The sequence below is a fragment of the Protopterus annectens genome, chromosome 7.part1 (genome assembly GCF_019279795.1).
Source record: "Protopterus annectens isolate FY-2018-M chromosome 7.part1, PAN1.0, whole genome shotgun sequence".
Classification (NCBI taxonomy): Eukaryota; Metazoa; Chordata; order Ceratodontiformes; family Protopteridae; genus Protopterus; species Protopterus annectens.
Window position 1 is genome coordinate 387720262 of NC_056740.1, and position 22866 is coordinate 387743127.

Here is a 22866-nt window from a genome sequence, read left to right on the forward strand (position 1 = left end):
TCCAAGGGGAAGAAAGGCCTGAAGTGCTCGCAACGCCAAGAGCGCTGCTCTCATCTCTAGAACATTGATATGCAGGGAGGTCTCAGAGTCGTTCCATGTGCCTTGGACCGTCCGGCCTGCAAAATGCCCCCCCTTCACCCGAGGCGGGAGGCGTCCGTGGTCACCGTGGCGAGAGGGGGAGAAGCACAAAAGGGGCGGCCTCCGTGGAGATCCTGTGAATGGAGCCACCACAAGAGAGACCGCTTGCAAGCCTTGCTGATCGCAATGGGATGATGCAGAGGTAGAGCAAGGCAAGACCACTGAACTTGAAGTGTCCACTGAAGGACCCGCATGTTGAACCTGGCGAGTGGAAGAAGAGATATCGCTGCCTCCATGGACCCTAGAGCCCTCAGGACCAATTCCGCCGGAACTGAGCTGGAGTGGAGGATGGCCCGCACCTGGAGTCGCAGATTCCGAACTCTGTCGGCTGTGAGAAAGGCTCTTAACTCCCTCGTGTCTAACCTGGCACCTATAAAATCTATCAACTGAGTAGGGGCCAGGTTGGATTTTGCTACGTTTATCGTGATGCCCAGACAGGGAGCTAGATGAAGAAAGGAGTCTCGCGCCAAGGATAGTAGATGCCTTGTTGGGGCGGTAAGAAGCCAGTCGTCCAGGTACGGAAAGACCTGCACCCCCTGAAGCCTCAGGTGGGCCGCAACCACTGCTAATACTTTGGTGAACACCCTGGCGGCTGTGGTGAGACCAAAGGGAAGGACCATGAACTGGTAGTGACTGGCTCCCAGCCGGAAGCGAAGAAACCTCCTGGAGCGCCTGTCCATTAGTATGTGGTAATACGCATCCTTGAGGTCTATAGAGCACATCCAGTGATTCTCTCCCAGAAGGGGGAGGATAGATTGCAAAGTGACCATCCGGAACTTCTCCTTGGGAACTGCCAGGTTTAACAGGGACAGGTCTAAAATTGGTCTTTGGTCCCCCGTCTTCTTTGGCACTAAAAAGAACCTGGAGTAGAACCCTGATCCGATCTGGTCTGGGGGGGACGGGCTGGATGGCTCTTTTCCCCAGCAGATGGCCAATTTCTGCTGAAGCGGCCTCCCACTGACCGGGTGGAACGTCGGGGAGGGATCTTAATTTTGGAATGTGATGAAAGGGGATCTTGTATCCTCTGGATATAATGCGGAGGACCCAGCGGTCTGATGTTATGGACTCCCATGCCGCTAGGTGCTCCGAAAAACGTCCCGCGACTGCCTCCAGAGTGGAGCAGTCGGGCAACCCCTCAGGGCTGCTGCGCGGGCTGTTCAGAGAAAGGTTCTCTGGACCCAAAATTCCTGGGAGCCCCTCTGCCCCTGGGGCGGCATCCTCCCTGTCCTCCTCTGCCACGGAAGGACTGGTTGTCTGGAGCGGGTTGGGATTGCTGCGACTTCCGGAACCACATCTTCTTCTGGCCCTTTTGGTTCCTAGAGTAGGACCTCTGGGGCACAGAGAAGCGGATTCCGACGGCAGACAGCATCTTCCCATCCTTTTCGCTCTGGGTCAAGGTGTCGCGAACCGTTTTGCCAAAAAGGGCAGAACCATCAAAGGGGGCGTTCGCGAAGGACGCCTTGAAGGGCTCCGTGAAATCGCAATGGCGAAGCCAGGCCTGGCATCTAGTGACTAGGCCTACTCCTGCAGCTCTAGCAGCTCCCTCAGTAGCATGGGACAGCAACCACATAGAGGTATTCATCACGGATCGAAGAGTGGCCATACAGGTGGAGTGCAAAAGTTTGTCCTCCTCCGACATGGACTCTGGGGGGGATGCAGCGTATTATTTAATAAGATCGCGCTGCATCCTGATAACATGTGCCAGATAGTTGAGCGCCCTCACCGAGAAGGTCGCTGAACTAAACATTCGCTTCCCCAAGCGGTCCATCATATGAGACTCCTTGCTCGGAGGATGGACTGAGGGACTCTCCTGGGCGAGTTCCCTCTTGGTGGCTGCTGCCGTCAACATGGCATCTACCGGAGGTCCCTTACTCCAGTGGGCACGGTCTGCAGGTGGGCTAAGGATTCTGTCTGGCCTTTTGGGGATTGGCTCCACGGTGTCCGGTTCCTTCCACGCCCTGGTGGTAATAAGGTCCACCAGGGGGTCGGCAGGAGGGGACACCCAAGAGGTAGACGGGCCTTGGGGCAGACCACCCACCCCTTATGCGAAGCATTTCCATGACGTCTCCAAAGGAGACATCCTCGGGGGGTGATCTTGGGGAGCCTTCCCCTTCCTCCAAATCCGTGTCTTCTGTTAAAGACTCGGGGGAGTCTATGTGCCTCCTTTTACACATATGCTTGCGAGGTGCTTCCTCAGGGGGGCTGTCAGAGGAGCCCTCGCAAGCAGTGTCTTGTTCCAATGGAACAGCTTGGGGCATTGAAGCGGGCTGTCCCAGTGGCCGGATGGTGGAAGCCTGACCCAGTGCAGATGGAGCGCGGGAAGGAGCCGAAGCAAGTGCCGGGGGTCCGGAAGCCCTCAACAGAGCCCTCTCCACTACATCAAAAGCCGAAGGGGAGCCAGCCTCGACCAAAGGATCCGAAAGTCGGCTCCCCCTCGGATCCGAAGAGTGGATCGGAGCCGGCCCCGAGACACTCGGATCCGAGGGACCAGTGTGCTTTGACACAGACGGCGCCGAAGGCACACTAAGTCCCACGGATCCGAAGCTCGGAGCCAGGCTCCGAGAGGTCGGATCCGAAACACTCGAGGGCAGGGTCGGCTCCGAAGTACCTAGTACTATCGGCGCTGACCCACCCCCGGCTCCCTGAAGCTGCCTGGCTCCGAACGCTCCGAACCCGGGTAGCGGGTCGGAGAAGGAGCTATGGGCTTGAAAAATGGGGTCAAGCTCCCCCCCAGAGGGGGGGGGTGGCAGGAGCACTCCCATCTGCATCTGGGCCTGGATGAACCTTCTCATCATCCGGTCCAGATCGGCGTCGGAAAGGCTATACGTAGACCTCGAAGAGGCTACCGAGGTAGGCCTTGAGTGCCTCCTCGATGGCCTCGACGGAGATCGGGTCTCCTCCTCCTCCTCAGGCCCCGGTGAAAAGCAGACCGGAGACCGGAGCAGAGGGGGGGGGAGCCAGCAGCCAAGGAGGCCGGAGGAGAAGCCCGCTTAGCTGGCGGGGCCGAAACGGAGGTCTCGGCCCGCCGCTTGTGGTGCTTCTCTCTCCGGTCCTTTTTTCTTGCTTCCCTGTCCTCCAACCCAGCAGCGGGAGGTTGAGTCCCAGGTGGAGGAGGGGGAGCAGGCAAGGAGGGAACTGTAGCAACAGTACCCACCACAGGAGCGGAGGCCGAAGCCGAGTCCGGGGGCAGAAGTCCCGCCAGGACCAGCTTCGACCTCCGTTCCTTCAATGCCCTGGGGTTGAACCCTGCACAAATGGAACATCCAGAAGTGAGGTGTTCAACCCCAAGGCATCGAATTCACCGAGTGTGGCCATCAGCAGGGGAAAGCTTATGGCCACACTCGGAGCACTTCGAAAAAATTGCCTTAGGGGCTTCTGACATAACTAAAGTCTTTTTTTTTTTTTTTTTACCAAAGAAAAAAGACAAACAATTAGTGCTAAACTAGCACACACACAAGGCCCCAAACAACACACTCAACAAAACTCCGAACCAGCCGGGGAGGGAATTAAAATAAAATTTTAGATGTAAAAATTTAAACCCAAAACTATCAAAAGACTAAAGAAAACCTAACACAATCACACAAATTTAACTACAAAAAAGCAATTTAAAGCTTTATAAGAGTTTTTATAAGAACTTAGCTGAAGAGCTCAGATGATCCAACTGGTTACCAGCGCGGCAAACTAGATCTGAGGTCATGTAGGGAGAGCAGGGCATTATGGGTGAGGGGAGGAGCTAAGAGCTCGGATCCATAGCTGGATAAACCATGCCGGTTCGGATCCGATATCGGATCCATAACCCACAGGTTGCAGACAAATGAATCTCCTACTTCAGATCTATAATTACCTCAGTAAATACTCTAGTCCTTACTATAAGAAACACCATTTGCACAATTGGAGGCAGTAAGACTGTCCCAGCCTTCTGCAGGAAAGGCACGCATAACACAAGTGACCCAAAGCAGTAGTACAGTGAATTTTTTTTCCCCTTCAGTTTGGATAACCATACACATACCTCTCAACTGTCTAGATTTTCAAAAAATGTCTAGATTTTTGCTTCATTTTTGGTCTGATCTGTTACTGAAAAAACTTGTGGTTTTTAAAGCAAATCACCGAGAACTGAAGTCACTAACTTCATATCCTTCAGAAAATACATGCAAACACAAATCCTTTAGCTCTAGCAACTTTCTATATTTATAATAGCAATACTTAAAACCTACCCCTATTTTGGGGGCTTTGTCCCCTCATTATTTTACGCTTTGTCCAGATTTCTTGTGTTAAGAAGTTGAGAGGTATGACCACATACCTATTTCTGCAGCTTACTTTCCCAATAGCTGGTTTCCTTAAGCGCATTCTCAGTCAAAAACACCATGTGTAAACATGACAAAAAATAAATAACTAAATAAAAATACTGTGATCTGCTCAATTTCCATGAAAGCTTTTGTTTTGTGAGGATGTCAAAGCATCTTCTCTATATGAATGCAAAGAACAACCAAAAATGCTATTAAAATTTTTCACAGAAATCAGAGGAGTTCTGTACACAGAAAAGAAAGTAGAGTTGCGTACACTTACCATTAATGTAGATGTTAGAGTGTATTCACTGTTGCAGTCATCACCTGTGGGTTATCCCTGCTATGGTAGCCCTCGGCCGGCCCAAACACCAGAGTCAATCTTTTTGTGTGCCGGCTGCTGTCGCCTGTAGTCTGAAGTCAGGTCATCAGTACTATTAAAGCAAGGCAGCCGACATCATTACATCAGTTTTTCTTGCCCTAACCCATCAGAAGCACAAGGGAAATGAGAGAAGTGGTTCTGGTGGCCAAGAGCCACCCTGGGAAGTATGTGTCCCCTAGGGGAAGATGTGAAAGGGGGGATGCAGGGAGGGAAATCAAGAGTGCAACAGTGAATACACTCGAACATCTACATTTATGGTAAGTGTACACAACTGTACTATGTTCTTCATGTTTCACTGCTGCAGTCATTACCTGTGGGAGGATTCCCAAAGTTGAGGTAAAGGGTGGAAGGAAAGAGTCCTATGTATGGGTCAGGAGGCCCTGCAGAATTGCACTGGCAAACCCTGCCCTTGACTTCGAAAAGAGGGGTAGGAGGTAACGCTTTGTAAAGGTATGGACAGAGGTCCAGGCGGCCGCTTCCAATATGTCCCTGGTAGGTACTCCTCTGAGGAATGCAGTGAAAGTGGAGGTTGCCCTAGTGGAGTGGGTACGGACTGACCTAGGGATGGGTTTCCCATGTAGGCTGTAGCAAAAATGGATACAGTGTAAAATCCATTTGGAAATGGTTTGTTTGGAGATGGGCTTCCTTTCTGCCCTTGGGGCAAGGCTTACAAGAAGCTGGTCAATTTTTCTGAAAGGCTTAGTATGGCCCAGATAGTATCCGAGTTGTCTGTGCATGTCTAGTGAGTGTAGAATTCTTTCTCCCTTGCTTGGAGGGTTATGAAAGAAGGTGGGAAGGTGTACGGCCTGGGTAAGGGTCACATCAGATACCACCTTGGGCATAAAGGAGGGATTAGTCCTCAGGGAGATTCTGTCTGCATAGAAAATTATGAAGGGCTCGACAGCCATGACAGCTTGAAGTTCTGAGACCCTTCTGACTGAGGTGATAGCTGGTAGGAAGGCAGTCTTCCAGAAGAGGTATTTTAATTATGTTGAAGCGGCAGGTTCAAAAGGAGGTAAGGTTAGTTTTTCTACCACATAATTCAGGTCCCAGGGTGGAGTAGGTGGTCTTCTGGGAGGCCGGATAATAGAAGCCCCTCTGAGGAATTGCTTAATCAAAGGATGAGAGAAGAGGGGTGGGTCTGAATCACAATGGGCAGAGATGGCCAAGGCATGGATTTTAGAGGAGAAGGAGAGGCCACTATTGAGCAACTCTGCTAAGTAATCCAGGATGGAAGGTTGGGAGGTACTGCCCCCCTTTTGATTGTTTCCAGGAGCAGAATAATTTTCTATTTTCCTGCATAAGATTTTCTTGTGCTGGGCCTTCTGTCCTCTGTGATGATGTCCAGGACCCATTGCTTAAGAAAGATTTCTTGTTAGTTTTTAATGCATGAGCCATGCTGAAAGTTTGAGAGTCTGTAGGTCTGGGTGCAGTACCTTACCCCTCTCCTGGGTCAAGAGGTCTGACCTTAGAGGAAGCAGCTTGGGGGGCTGTAAGGTCAGACTGCGCAGTAAGGGGTACCAATGCTGTCTGGGCCAATCTGGAGCGATGAGGATGGCCTTTGGTCTCTCCTCTCTTATTCTGATCAGAGCTTTGGGAAGAAGGGTCAGAGGAGGGTATGCATACACAAAGAGGGAGTTCCAGGGAAAAGTCAAGGCATCCACCTTCCATGCTAGGAGGCGATATTCCCTGGTGCAAAACTTGTGCAGCTGGTGGTTGAGGTGCGAGGCAAAGAGGTCTACCTCTGGGGTCCCCCACTCCTAGGTGATTTGCAGAAAGATTTCTCTGTACAGCTGCCATTCGCGGGGGTCCAGTAAGTTTCTGCTTAGGCGGTTGTTGATCCCTGTTAAGTACTGGGCAATTAGGAGTAGCCCCATAGAGGTGGCTGTAAGCCACAGACTCATGTCTAACCTGCACAGGGGGTACGACTGGGTGCCCCCTTGCTTGTTGATGTACCACATTACTGTGGTGTTGTCTGTTTTTATGAGGAGGACCCCTGGCCTGAGATGGGGTTAGAAGGAAGTCGGAGCATTTTGCACTGCCATCATTTCTTTCTGGTTGATGTGCAAGTGAAGTTGCTGGGCATTCCAAAGACCTTGGGTACACCAGCTGCTAGGTGAGCAACCCAAGCTATGTCTGAGGCGTTGGTGGTGACTGTCTGGCCGGAAGGGCGGAGGATGAAGGGAAGACCCTTGTTCATGCCAAAGGCCTCTGCCCACCAGAGAAATTTGTCCCTTAAGCAAGGGATCAGTGGGAGAGTGGTCTCTAGGGACTGGGAGTGCTGACACCAAAGGTTCTTTAAGTACCACTGAATCTTTCTCATGTGTAGTCTGGCGAGAGGGATGAAAAGATGCAAGATGCCATGTATCCCAGGGCGTGCAGGAACTTCCTCGCAGTGAGGTGACTTTTGGAAGCCAGCTGGGTGAAGTAGAGAGGCAGGAAACTCTGCTTTTCTAGGAATAGGAAGGCCATTAGGGTTGCTGTGTCTAGTACAGCTCCCAGGAAAACAATTTTTCTTGGTGGGGTTTTGCTTTGAGTTTTTTCTCATTGATGGTGAACTCTAGGGAAGTTAGGAGTTTTTTGACAAAGAGAAGATCCTGGAGCAACTTTTCTTTGCTATTCACCTGAATCAAGGCAGTCGTCCAGGTAAGATTAAATCTGTATATTTCTCTGTCTCCAGAATGCTGTACCCGGGGCCAAACATTTGGTGAATACTCTGGGAGCAGTAGATAAGCCAAAGGGCAGTGCAGAGAACTGAAAGTGCTGATTGCTTGCTCTGAAGCGCAGGAATTTTCTGGACAATTCCCTTATGGGAATGTGGAGGGTAGGCATCTTTTAGGTCTAGTGTCACCAGCCAGGCATTTTGTGTGAGCATAAGCAGGAGCTGCTGCAAGGTTAGCATTTTGAATCTGGGGACCACCAAGGAGATGTTCAGTTTGGAAAGATAGAGGATGGGGCGCCAAGTGCCCTCTTTTCCAGGAAAGTATAGTTGTGTACCTACCATAAATGTAGATGTTCAAGTGTATTCACTGTTGCAGTCATTACACTTGGGTTATCCTGCTGGCAGGCTACCCGCAGTCGGCCTGAATTCCAAAGTCCTGGTCCGGCGTCAGTTGCTGTCGCCTCTTCCCTGACGTCAAGTGCACCAGGAGTATAAAAGATGCAGCCAACGCCATTTTCTTCAGTTTTTCTTACCCCAGATGTCAGGTGCCCCCAAAAGGGTAGGCTAAGAAACATTGCTTATAAACGCATGCACTAAAATAAACAATACCTTCATCTACAAGCAAATACACCATACAGGTTGTATAGGATAGAAAAGAACACATAAGTCCCAGCAAAGAAAGGGGGATGGTGGGTGGGTAACCTGGACGGCAACAGTGAATACACTCGAAAATCTACATTTATGGTAGGTACACAACTGTACTATGTTCATCGTGTTTCACTGTTGCAGTCATTACACTTGGGTTGAATCCCAAAGCTGAGGTTGGGCGGCTGGGTCTAAATAGAATTAGGAGTGGCTATAAGGCCCTGCAGAACTGCAGTGGCAAAGCCTGCTCTGGATTTAGAGTAAAGAGGTAAGTGGTAGTGCTTAGTAAAATTGTGCACTGAAGTCCAAGTCGCAGCCTCCAAAATATCCTTGGTTGGTACTCCTCTGAGGAAGGCTGCTGAGGTGGCTTCTGCCCTGGTAGAATGTGGTCTAATACCCTTAGGCACCGACTTGCCATGTTATGAATAGCAGAAACGAATGCAGTGTCCTATCCATTTTGAAATAGTCTGCTTTGAGATAGCCTTTCCTTGTGATCCTGCAGCATATGCCACTAAAAGTTGCTCAGTCTTTCTGAAAGATTTAGTTCTGTCCAAGTAGAAGCATAGCTGTCTGTGTATGTCCAAAGAATGCAGAAGTCTCTCCCCTTTATTCTGTGGGTTTGGGAAAAACGTAGGCAAATGAATGGTTTGGTTAAGAGCCACACTGGACACTACCTTAGGCATAAATGTTGGGTTTGTCCTTAGAGAAACCCTGTCCGGATGGAAGATAATAAAAGGTTCCACAGCCATTAATGCCTGTAACTCTGAGACTCTTCTTGCTGAAGTTATTGCTAGGAGCAGAGCTGTTTTCCATAAGAATTTTATCTCAGCTGTATTGGCTGGCTCAAAAGGAGGCAATGTGAGTTTTTCCAAGACAAAATTGAGGTCCCATGCAGGTATTGGTGCTCTCCTTGGAGGTCTTATGTTTTTGGCCCATCTGAGGAACTGCCTAAGTAATGGATGTGAAAAAATAGATGGGTCTGTATTGTAATGAGCTGAAATGGCAGAGGCATGGATCTTAATTGATGAGAAGGATAGGCCTTTGTCCAGCATCTCAGTTAGATATTGTAAAATCTTTGGAACAAGCGTGTCAATTCCTTGTGCCTGGTTCCAAGCACAGAATCTCTTCCATTTTTCTGCATAAGATTTTCTCGTGCTGGGCCTCCTGGCCTCCAAAATAACATCCATAACCGCTTTAGAGAGAGGTGTATTCTGAATGGTTACACTATCCGCCATGCAGCTAGATTTAGGGTTCTGAGTTAGCTGTGCAGGATCTGATTGTTTTGTTGTCAGTAAATGAGGAATTTGATGCAATGTCCAGGCTGGGCCTTGGGACAAGCTCCTTAGGATTGGGTACCAGTGTTGGCGTGGCCAATCTGGGGCAATTAGTATCATTTGTGGCTTCTCGTCTGACCTTTAGGAGTACCTTGGGGAGGAGAGGCAGTAGAGGAAAGGCATATACTGTAAGGTTGTTCCAGCTGAATGACAAGGCATCCACTTTCCATGCTTGTATGTGATAAGTCCTTGTGCAGCATCTCTGAAGTTGGCAGTTGTGAGGGGAAGCAAAAAGATCTACGTCTGGGCATCCCCATTTCCTCATTATCATGCTGAAGATTTGTGGATCTAGTTTCCACTCGTGAGGATCCATGAGGTTTCTGCTTAGTTCGTCTGCCAGAGCATTTGTTTTTCCTGGCAGGAATTGTGCTTGCAGGTATACTTGGTAGGTCAATGCTCTGTTCCACAAAATCATGGCTTGTTTGCACAAAACCGACAACTAGCAACGTCGTGATCAGGGCCTAGGCAAGGAATACAGTAAGAATGAAAATCCTTATGAGGTATTTGCTTCCCACAAGAAATACAATTGTTAACTTTTTCTGACATCGGTCTGGAGCAAGAAGAAAGTTTCTCCAATGTGGTACTTAGCTTTATAGAAGACTTCGGATCTGAAATTCAATTTCGAAAATCTCAGGAGTCGGCCGACCAGCACTTGCGAACTGCTTTTGCTTCGGGCACCGCGCGGCAAGAAAGACTGAAGAAAATGGCGTCGGTGGCATCTTTTATACCCCTGGTGCACTGACGTCAGGGAAGAGGCGACAGCAACAGACGCCGGACCAGGACTTTGGAATTCAGGCCGACTGCAGGTAGCCTGCCAGCAGGATAACCCGAGTGTAATGACTGCAACAGTGAAACATGATGAACATCAAGGAATAGTCTGAAGTAAAACCCTTTTCCTGTTTGATCCGGAGTGACAGGTTCTACTGCCCCTGGGATATTAGGGTTTTTACATGTTGTAATGCCTCTGCCCAATGTTTTGGGGGAGGTCTGGATACCCTGTTGGAACTGGGAGTTCGCTTAAGGAGAATCTGTATCCCTGAGAAATGATTTTTAATACCCATTGGTCCTTGGTTATAGAGACCCAATTGTCCTTTAAGAGGGTGAGCCTTCCTCCTAGTTTTAGATGGGTGAAAGGAGGGCAGAAGGGGGAGGGAGAGTCATTGTGAGTGCTTGCCATAGAAGCTTGGCTTAGAACTCCCTGCCTTAGAGGTGGAAGTGGTCCATTGCTTGCTTCTTTGCTGGCCCTGGGATGGGGGCCCTGGATGTCCTGTCTCTGTGGGGCTTACTTTGGCCCCATCTGCTGGGTGCAGGGAAGGCCCAGTGTTTCGAGGGCAAGTTCCTGGTGAATCTGGGTGGTTGAACTTGAAAGAAATCTTTTACTGTTTGCATAGATTTTGCTTTGTCCTCCATCTTTAAGCACCTCTTCTGCTTTTTCCCCAAACAGGCGTTCCTTATCTGGGGTGCATCAATACATTTAGACTTGCCATGATCAGGGATAGGTTGTTCCTTCAGCCATGCAAGTCTTCTAATAAAAGATCCTGTCACTGCTGCCCTGCTAGAGGCTTCTAGGGCATCATAGCCACATTGTAATGAGTGCTTGGCCACTTGAAAAGCATAATGCAGTAATTCTGCCAGCTCTTTTGAGTTGGCACCATCACGGGAGGTAGCAATCTTCTGTTTTAGCTGTTCCAAAGTGTGTTGTTGATATTTTAACATATGGAGCTGACAACTGAGTGCTATGATAGCTAAGATTGCAGAGGTGTGCATTTTCTTACCCCATTTGTCCAGAGCTCTGGAGTCTTTGTCAGATGGAAGAGGATTCTTGGCAGAACTAGTCTTAGCTCCTTTGGGTCCCTGTGTAATGTCCTCAGGGTCTGCAGCAGGGTTCCTGTACAGGTATCTGTGAGAATCCGGTACTGTGTAGTACCTGTCAGGTTTAGCTGGGGCAAGAGGCAGGGCATCAGGGGCTAAACTGGATTCAAGGAAAACATCATCCACCACTTCTAGAGTAGGTGGGATGGCCAGGGGTCTGTGCTGGGGCAGATCCAGAAACTCTCTAAGTCATTTCTTTGACTGCAGGTAGTCCTGAGATTCCCACTGAAAATGTTCCCTGAGGGAGTGAAGGGTTCCCCCGAAGGAGAATCCTCAAAAACAGTTAAGGGCTGCTGTTCCTCTTCAAAGGCAGAATAATCAGATTCCTCAGACTCCTGGTCTGTCAATTTCTAGAGATGGGGGCTAAAGTACCTCAGATAAGGGAGATGACATCCTCTGCCATTTTAAGCATTTGAGCTTTGGGGGGGGCAGTCGCCAGATAGTGGCTAGAAACAGATTTCCTAGGAGTAGCCTGGCTTCGAGGCCTAAGAGAATCCGTTGGTCTCTGAGAAATGGTAGTCAGAAGAGAGGATGTCAGTTTTTGTCTAGAATCGGTCATGCGAACGGCCTCCTCAGAAGCAGATGCCTGCATTGCGGCTCCGGACCCATCCGAGGGAGAAACAGCCAAAGGCTCAGAAGAGGAAGTGGATTTCTGCGGCATACCAGACTCCAAAATGGTCTGGGCAGAGGCCTGTGTAGAAAGCGAGTCGGGCATCAGGGGCTGCGAAAGCACCTCACTAAATTCCAGAGAACTGATGATTTGCTTAGTGGTAGCGTGGTCGGAAGGCTTAGCATTGTGTGGCCTCTCTCTCTCTTTACGTTTTTTGGGAATGTCGGTGGGTTGTTGGCTGATGGACGCCATATCGAAATTTGAAGACCGAATACAAAAATAATTGTCTACAAAAAGAGCTCTATGGTAAATGGTTCTTGCATTAAAGAGGGCACAGAACCGGCAACGAGGGACGTTGTGGTCTGGGCCTAAACAAGTGATGCAGTAAGAATTAAAGTCTCAGTGTGGGATCTGCTTTCCACAGGCGAGACAATTGTTAACTTTTTCGGACATCAGTTAGAGAAAGAAAAAAGGGTCCCCAACGGGGTACTTAGCTTTAGACGTTTTCTGCTGAAATTCGACTTCTGCTAGCGATCGACTGGCACTCGTGCAAACTGCTTCTGCTACGGGCTCCACGGCAAGAAAGACTGATGTAATGACATTGGCTGCCTTGCTTTATAGCACTGACGACAGACTACAGGCGACAGAAGCCGGAGCACAAAAACATTCACTCTGGTATTCAGGCCAGTCGAGGGCTACCACAGCAGGGATAACCCCACAGGTGATGACTGCAACAGTGAAACACGAAGATAATCATCATTTATACATTTACTTTTTATAATCATCACATTTAAATCTTATTGTTCAACAGTAATTACAATACATTTAATATCAGATTTTGTATCAGATTTTGTTCTGACTTCAGAAAGTCTCGATACCCAAAATCATACATAAGCTTATGTGGTAAATAAGATTGCACACAAAAATGCTCAATAGAAACGATGCTTACCACAACCTACTCATGAAAGCAGTTTGACCAAGCACTACTAGATACCAGCACAACACAGTGAAGGGGCAGTGCTCAATGTGTTAGTATTTTAAAAGGAGTGCAGAGGTTCAGACCTAGCCTTTCTTTGTAAAATCTACTTACTTACTATTCAACAACTGGAGGAAAAAGGATCAATAAAATAAGAAGAAACAAACTAACATTAAACACTAAGAATAGCTTTAGCAAAAAGCAGTTTGCCAAATACATAACTCAAACTGTACAGAAAGTACAGTTGCGCAAGTAAACATACCCTAACAGTAGATGCTCGAATTATCTCTGTTGCAGTAGCCTTAACTATATGGATTAAAAGATATAACAGCCAGCTAGCTTCCAATGTTTCAAGGCACCTGCCATGTCCCTGGACCATCGTGTTCAAAAGGTATATACTACACTAACGAACACCAAGGCCTTTATAAGCCCGGCCATGCAAACCAACCCAACTGCATCCCCTGTAACATGTGTGTCTTAATTTTAGGGGTATGTTAGTTAGGGAATGTTTACTGTCAGCCTCTAAGAGACATGGGGGATCAGCCCAAGGAAGTATTTATAATTTCCCATCCTATGGTCAAGGTTACATTTGACTAGGGTTAGGGATGGTCTTGGCTTCACATGTATGGGAAGCCTACTGCACACATGGGGATCCTTTGAGTTAAATATCGGTCTCGCCAGCATACTCTATTTATATTTCAAGCAAAGTTTAAATCCCTGAATCTAGTGTTTCTGGTGCTGCTCATTTTGCGGATGTGCAAAAGTTTCATCAGGGCTGGATTTAAGGATGCTTTATATGTCAAATACTGAGTACCTCTCAACAACCTGTATGAGACAGAACATACAGACAGGGTTCTATGGTGATCTTTATAGGACAGTGCGTTTAACAACCAGGTTCTCTTTGCGAGGAACCTCTGGGGTGTTCCAACTATTGCATATGCCTAGTCAGGGACATACTGAAGTGTCATTGTACTCGATGACGGGTCTGATAACGGATAAGTAGAGTGGTACTATAACTTCTTGGACCTGACTATCATAACCTTACTTATAAGGTTAATGATATAGAAGGATTTTCTTACTACTTTGGCTAAGTCTTGGTCAAAGGCCAAATTGCTACTGACATACGTTCCCTGAGCTCTAACTACAGGGACATCTTTTATAGGTGTTTTGTCAATGGGGTAATTTGCCTGGGTAGGCATTTTCCAAAAAGACACTATAATGCATTTCTTTGTACTGAGTTTTAATCTGTGGCTTTAGCATCAATCATTTCTCTGTGTTAGACCCTCTTGCAGTATGTTAGTGTCACAGGAGGAATTTATAATGGCTCCCAATTTGCGGTCATCTGCAAACTTAGTGAGTCAGAGGCTACTGGATATTAGTTTCGACTTCAGAAAAGTACATGCCAAACCTGTGGTACTTTATTGATGACCTGCCTCTTTGTGGAGGTTCTCAACAATCTTGACTTCCTGGATCCTATCTTTGAGCTAACTGCAATCTGGCAAGTTGTGTACAGATTTAGGTCTAGTTCAGTGTGTTTGTCCACAATACCCAAACAGAGTAGTATGTCGAATGCCTTAGCCAAGTCTACGTAAGCAGTATAAACAGCTTTCCCTTCATCCACTGCCTTGGTTACCTTCTCATCTTTTTATATTTGTTAGTACCTTCTCAAAGAAGTTGACAAAACCAAACAGGAATGGGTCCAACGTCTGCAGGTTGCCAATGTCTTTGTTGATCATTTCAAAATAATGGCTTTGCATATCAGACTAGTCAGTCTCATGGGTCTGTAGTTTCTGGGGTTGGTTGGTGGTCCTGCCCTTGTGAAGGGAGACAACTGTTGCTATCTTGCATTCACTTGTATGTAGCCTGTTTTGAGCCCGTAGTAGAAAAGTGACTCTAGTGGCCCTGATAGGTCATATTTTAGGCAATTTATGAGGCAAACTGTGTTTTAGCCTTAGTGAGAGCTGCTACGACTTGTCCCCTGCTGACAGTTGGAGGGGTTATGCTAGTAGAGATTTCGCAGGGAGTGGCAGGGCGAGTGGTGAGTAAAGTTTGAGCTAAATATGTCGACCAGCAGATTTGCTTTGTCACTCTGCTCAGTGAAGGTGGTACCATTTACTATCAATTCTGCACACTGTTGCACGTTACCTTTGAGGTTTCTGACATAGCTGTAGAAGGCCTGGTGGTTGTCTTTAGCTTGCGAAGCTATACTGACCTTTAAGTTGGCCTTGACAGATTTAATTAGTCCTCTAAGTTTCCCGTTTCATTAGTGAGCTCTTGTCATTATGAGAGTTGCTCTAATTTTGGCCATGACTTTTTTCCTTTTGCTGCATACCCTGTTAAGATTAGGATTCCACCAGTGTGGTTTGTTTTGGCCTTATTTCTGCTAGGTACAGTAGCCTCTATGCAGCCATTTACATGTTTGCACAGTGTTATGTGAATAATTCTGAGTAGGCTGCTGTGAACTCTTGGTTGGGCAGGGCATAGAATTTTGAAAAACTGTTACTTAATAGGATACAGTCTGTTTTAGAACAGCTTCTCACTAACAGGTTTTTCTGGGTTTTCCAAACTGATTTTTACTTTGAATGAGACAGCTTTGTGCTCATTGGTGAAAACAAGGTCCAGTGTATCTGAACTTCTGGTTGAAGTGTGCACTAACTGATCAAGGGCATTTATGCTAATAAAGTCCAGGAAACGTTGTGATTGGAGATAGTGTTTGTTTGGATGGAAAGTTCCTCCAGTAGGTCTAAATAACAGTCATGGGATTCTTGAGACATAGATGGTGACCTATAGCTTGCAATGATATGATAAGGGACTCTAAGGTGATCTGCACGTGGATAAACTCCAGGGAATCATCCTATTTAACCAACCATGAGGTATATGTAGATCAACACACCTCCACCTTTAGTCCCTGTCTATGCTGCTGAGAATCTAAAGGTGCATAAGGCACTGGTGCCTTGCACTGGCGGAGTAATTTCCGTGGTTTTAAACCATATCACTGTAATGGCACAGATGTCTATATTCTAAAGAGTGAGGACCGCTTGTACGGTATGGAGTTTCTCATTAAGACTCCTACCACGACCAGTAACACCTTTAGCTATCTTTAGGTTTTATTTGCTAAGATGGTTGGTTTGTCACTTTGGCATTACCTAAAAAAGGCTTTAAGGGGGTGGATTACCCTTTAGCCAAAATTCAGAAGCCGAAGGGGGAGGGGGGGGTAGGTGCAGGCCTTCTTTGGCAAAGCAACATGGTCTGTTGACCATATCCTCCCATGCTGACAGATACAGAATCCCCTTTGAATAACAACACACACTAAGAAAATTTCAAAAGTCAATAATTTTTTTGTTCACACTACGACACCATCCTTGGTGAAGGTAGAATGCGGCTCATTGAAAGGCAAATACTGGTTTGAGACACATATTCAAAGGTCCATAATGCTCTGTTTATTTAATCCAGAGAGGTATATCTCAGGTCATTTACTCTCACATGGACTTTGAAAGAATCATACTGATACCTGTGTGGTGCAATGACTAGACTGAGTGTGCAACCTGATGGATCCTGGCTCCAGATAAGCAATGGACTATACTCTTTTCCCTGTCCAGTCTGGTGAGAGGGGCATCTGTATAACAGATGTAATAAGTAACAGCTGTGAAATTTTGTGGCACCTTAGACTAGTGCCAAGAGAATCCTGAGCAATATGTAGCAGTTGTGGAATTCTGTGCAATAAATGCCATGTCTCTTTAGCTTAGTAAATGCCCATTAGCATGTAAAACAGTAAATACTATGTAGTAGGAATGTCTAAATGTAGTAATGTAAATTGTTGTATATATTAGATGTTTACACAGAGCCTGGAGTAATGTAATTTCATCAGTTTCACTTGTTGGGGAGTCTGAATGACAACAAAGTTTACTCTGACTTTTGTGCGTCGTACAATGGAGTCCCCTATGGCAAGAGTCCTGTGAAATTGTTTGCTTGCCTTATGGGCTTTGTTTTCGGGGGTCCACTGAGTGTAGACTCACATGTGGTGTTTGGTGCTGCTTTTGATGTATGCTTTAGAGATTGCTGAAAATAGGCATTGCCATTTGCAGGCTTACAAGGTCTTTGAGGTTTAAGGAGATTGCTTTTTTTCACACCCGGTCAACAAATGCAAATAAATAAATAAATAAATTTTTAGTGCCTCAGCATAAGATGGTCTATGTGTGTTGACAGTATGTGTGGTGAATGTAGTGCATGTGCTCTTGACAACCTTATTTGTATGCAAGATTTTTGCCTCCAAGGAAATTGTGTATACACACCTCTTGCGTACTGTTGGTTTCTTTAAAAATTAAAAGGTTGTCAGTGAACATGAGACAACTGCTACGTTATCTTAGGATGCTCTTATCTGCAAAGCTAGATATGGAGACATTTGGAAATTGCATATCCATGTTGTCCGAATCTGTATTAGGGTGGGCTATTACGATTTGAGGACTAGGTTTTACAGAGGCCTCCTATGGTGGTCTTTAGGACTGGGGACTAGAGTGCTAGGATATGGTGTTAGTGCTATCCGACGTGCAAGCGGATAGAACTTAACTTTTTTGCCTAAATAATAGCTTATTCTTGTAGCATTTTAGTTGCTTATTCTGTTTCTTATAACATTTAGGTATTTTAGATACAGAATAACTGTTTTGTGCAACTATTACATACAATATAGGACATAATTATGTCCTACAGATGGCAACCCTATGCAAGCTAGCTGTTGTGAGCTTAACTTTATACAACGGGTCACTAAATTGGAGGTTACAGTCCTAGTACTACATTTATTGGTAAACTGTATTTTCCAGCTCAGATAGAACACGTCGCCACCTACAGCCACTAGATGGAATATCCCAGTCCTCTTAATGTGAATGTACAAAGATTGCTTGAAACTGTATGCTACAACAAAACTTTAACTAGCTAGAGAAGGCAATTTCAAGCCAGATGAATAGAAAGACATTTTGAGAAAATACAGTGATTTCAGCCGTAATTACAGATAAATGCACAAATAAAACATGAAATCAGTAGTCTATCATTAAAATAGATTATGGAAGAGTGATTTTTTAAATACAAATATTTCTCTTGTGCCTGGATGGCACGTGATGTGAGGAAGTCACTTCAGAGGCACAGATGTGGGCAACAAATGTTGCTGAGCTCTGTGGGGATCAGCTAAGAGCCTCACAAACATGCCAGATTTATATAGGTATTTAAAACAAAGTAAACTGTGTAAAATCCCTTTAGCACGGCTAAAATTGTAAGAATACAAATATTAAGTGCTAACAAAATGCAAAGCAGCAAATTAGACAGTAACACTGCTAGTAAAGCTTCTCAAAAGTGCAGTACTCAGAAATCAGCTAACAGTACAATATCCGGGTAAATGAAAAATGAGTCAAAGTGCAAAATCGGCAGATAAAGCAGTTAAATTAAGCGCAAAACAGTAAGATAAATCTCTTATCTGCCAAGGGTGGCAAATGATTTATTCAGGCCCTCTCAGAGTGTGGCAAAGATGCTAAGCAGATGGGATCTCTGTGAAAATGATTTGTAGTAAGGGAGGTTAGCTCAACAGCAGTACTAGTTTGCTGAACAGGCCCTCAGTATGATGGATCTATGAAAAACAATGGGCGGGAAAGTACTTAATTAGCTTACACAACTGACTATAGCAATTAAAGGGAGAGGGAGGGACTCTGGTAGTCAGATTACCATAAGTGGTGAAAAACACAGACTCTGGCTTTTAAAATGACAACAGAAAAAGTGTAGAACAGTTGGAGTATAAAAAAACTCAAGCTGATGTTAGGAGGCTGGAGAGGGTTGTGTAGTGTGATTTAGGTTGAAGGGGGGTGGGGTGGCCTAGTGATAAATAGGCTTAAAGAAAGATCAGGAAAGCAATCCAAATCCGTAAAACAGTTCTGTACACACCAGAAAAAATGGATCCAAGAACTTTTACAACACAGCCAAGCTGATTGTAAAATGCCACGACCTGTATGTTTAATAATGCTGCCTCAGCTAAAGAACAAACAGCAGTTTGCTTAAAGAAAATTCAACTGATTTAAGGAGTCAGATTTAGGCGCCCACGCCAAGCCCTTCAGGGTTTTCACGCCAACAGAAGAGAGGTAGGTTAAGCCCTGAAAGGACAATGCTAGGAACAACAAAATTAAGTGTCCACACTCTTGTCATAAATACACCAAACGGGGGGGGGGGGATCAACTACTACAACAGTGATCATTAGAACATCTACTGAAAGAGCCCCTGGATAACGGTCCTAGCAAAACCTGATCTAGACCTAGAAAAAGGAATCAAGCTTCTAATGCCTTGTAAATGTATGTACAGAGGACCAAGTTGCTGCTTCTAGAATTCAACTATTTCCAAAAAGCCATAGATGAAGCCAAGGCCCTGGTACAGTCACACTGCCTGAAACAGTTCTGTTGTGGTGAATATAACGAAAAGGTTAATGGCCTGAGGCAACCATTTGGGAAAAATGTTTTGACAGAGATTGCCTCTTCTTACCTTTACAAGAAATGAGCAACTGATCTAAAGATCAAAATGATTTCATTTTGTCAACGTAATACCCAAGCTGCCTGTGGAATGGTATGGAGTATCCTTTCACCCTCATTTTTATGTTCATGAAAGAATGGGGAAATGGATAGTTTGGCTTAAAAGTAAACTCAAACAAATTCAAGGATATCTGCACATTGAGTAACAGCTTAACTTTAGCTCTCCCAGTGTGAAAAACAGAAAACTCAACAGAGAAGGCCAGTAGACTTTTATGTTTATGAAAAAATTTCAGTAACTAGCTAGTACGTGTACTGCCTCGATGCCAAGAAAAAAGAAAGAAATACAGAGCACCTGGAAAAATCCTCTACAAAAGATGAAGATGAAACACTGACTGGGGAAAGTTCTGCAGCTGTTCAGCAAAAAGGCAATATAACCTTCAGACATGACTTCCAGTAACCTACAGGAAGATCAAGACAACTGCACACAGACCTGGTTAAAATAGATGAAACACTGATGGAAGTGCATCAAACTTAAAACAGATAATCAGATGAGGAAATAAAGCTGCAAAAAAATCAGAGGATGAAATTAAGAGAAGACTGGCTGAACATGAGACTGCTCAGGAAGACATGTTTCAAAAAAATAACAGAGTAAGAGGGCAGAGCACTTGGGGAAAACCCGAGATTTTCATCTATACCAGAGAAGCTGGAAAGAACAGAGTGCACTCATTTTATGAAAGCACAAATAAGCAACTGGACTGGTGTTCATTAGCAAGAGTTGTTAGTTGAAAGGACACACTGTATGTTCCAAACCTGGCTATGTGAAAGCAGCCTAGACCTTTAACAATAAAGATGCAATCTTACCAGCAGAAGGAACTGATTCTGAAAAAACTGTGGCAGAAGGACAAAATACTAAAAATAGGAGACAAGAGTGTTTGTGGATAATGATTACCCAATGTACACCAGACAGAACAGGAGTAAATTCATTCTACTATTCAGGGAATGTAGAGATGCAGGTGTAAGGTTCAAACTGCTGTACCCAGCTGTCTTCAAGTTGTTCTTCCCTAGAGGGACAAAATCATTTTTTGCTGAAGTACATGGTAAGGAGGAACTACACAAGTTTGTGCAACAAAAAGCAAGCCATAAAACAGAAGGAGATTCTGTTTCTTGTTCTTCTGGTAATAAAGACCACAGACAGACTGTACCTGTAAAATCTTTTCCACTGTTTCAATGGAAAATGTTGGAGGGAAGGAAGGGAGCAAGAGAGCTGACTAGAACAATCAACAATATGTTGGAAATGAAGCAGACACAGGATTTGAGAGAGATGAACAGTGTTAAAGCCAGTAACTTAATGTGGGATTACAATGCAACCATTATATTTGAGAAATATGACAGAACAAGAAAATCTGGAAATATTGGACTTTTTCAGACTTTGTTAGACTTGTGGGGAACTCTAAAGTATATACCCTACTTCAAGTCATTAATGTTCAGAAAAATGCTTTGGGGAGGGGAAGAGAGGTGAGAAAGTTAACTGTATGCAAAGAAAACACTTAATAGCATACTATAAAACAAAAAATAGTGCAATGGGGATTGCAAATAGGTGCTGCTTTTCTTTTTTCCATTTCTTTCCTTTCTTCTTCTTGTTTTAAGAAATGTAGGCACTGCAATGTTTAAAAAAAGGCTTGGTTAAAATACTATGACAAAAGGAAAAAAATATTGTGCTTTTTTCTCATTCTTGCACAGGGGAATGACTGTCAAAGTAAACTTTATTGTCATTCAGAAATCACACAACTGCAAAAAACTGAACTAAATTCCATGTCTCTAGACGCAATGTGCAGACAACATTTAGACTATTTTCACAGACATTTACACACACAACACCTAGCTATTACATCATGGACATGCAGGTAGACAGACAAATATTGCACATAATTAGAAACACATTTTTAACACTTTTCAAAGTGAGCACTTACTTGCATGAGACTTTAGTTTTGCAGAAGTACTTGGTTAAGACATTGCATTGATCCTTGGACAGAAAGAGACGTGAGAATATTGCACTGTGAACATTAGAGTACTGCACTAGGATTCATTTACAAATTTGCAACATATTGCACTGAAAGAAGAGATATTTCACTCTATTACTACTGCCCTAGATGGCCTATAATTTACAGTCCTGGTGAATATTGCGAGACTGGTAAACAGGTTAATGCACAATTTGAGACAGTTTCTACTGACCCAGGTGGACATCATGGAGTGTAGGGATTACTGGGAGTTCAGCAGCCTGATGACATTATGGAAGAAGCTGCTCCTGAATCTCAGTTCCTCAATATATGCTTCGGAAGCACTTTCCGGATGATAGATGCAGAAACAGTCTGTAAGCAGGGTGAGTGCAGACTTTAATTATTCCTCTGCCCCTGCTCAGACATCTGGATAAGTACAAGTTGCGGATAGGTGGTAAGGTGGACTTAATGATCCTCTCTGCTGTCTTCACCACTCTCTGGAGGGATTTCCACTCAGAGGTAAAGCAGCTCCAATACCACACTACGAAGTTGTTCGTCAGGATGATTTCTTTAGTACCTCTGTAGAAGGTAGTGAAAACTGTTGATGGGAGATTCGCTCTCCTCAGCCTTCTTAAAAAGTGCAATCTCTGGTGCGCTTTCTTGACTATGGCATTTGTATTTGTGTTTCAAGACAAGTCCTCATCAATGTGCACTCAGAAACTTCATGCTTCTTACTCTTTACATTGTTTCCCCACTGATTGTGAGGGGAGAATGTTCCTTGCAATTTTTCTTGTAGTCCACAATTATCTATTTTGTCTTGTTGACATTTAGTGCTAAGTTATTTCCACACCAGGTAAATCAGTTGTTCCACCTCATCTCTATACTCCGTTTCATTGTCATTACTGGAGGCCCACCACTGTTGCATCATCAGCAAATCTGATGATGCAATTTGTATTGTCCCTGGCTATACAATCATGTGTTAACAGGGTGAACAGCAAGGGACTTAGTACACATCCTTGTGGAATTCCAGTGCTAAGAGTGATGCTATCTGAAAAGTTATTTCCTGCGCACACTTTCTAAGGTCTGTCTGTGAGAAAATCAAGAATTCAGTTACAAATTCAACTGTTGACACCTAGTTGGAGTAGCTTCATTACCAGATAAGAGGGATGACCATGTTAAAAGCAGAGCTGAAGTCAATGAATAATACCCTCGTGTATGTGTTTTTATTCTCAAGGCATTCCAGCAATACATGGAGTGCTAGAGAGATGGCATCTGCTTTAGAGTTGTTTGCTCGGTAAGCTGGCGTCCTTGACCAGACTTTCAAAAAAGACTTAATCACTGTGGAGGTGAGGGCTACAGGGGTAATCATTTAGGTAAGATGGTGGAGACTTCTTTGGCAATGGAATGACTGTTGTATCCTTGAAGCATTTCAGAAATATTTGCTGACTCAGGGAGTTACTGAGGATA

General features: G+C 45.1%; 1 protein-coding gene across 14 annotated transcripts in view; it reads right to left on the minus strand.

Moving 5' to 3' along the window:
* Window positions 1-22866, minus strand: part of MYO5A (myosin VA) — a 4204798-nt gene that overhangs the window by 4030147 nt on the left and 151785 nt on the right. The window lies entirely within an intron of this gene.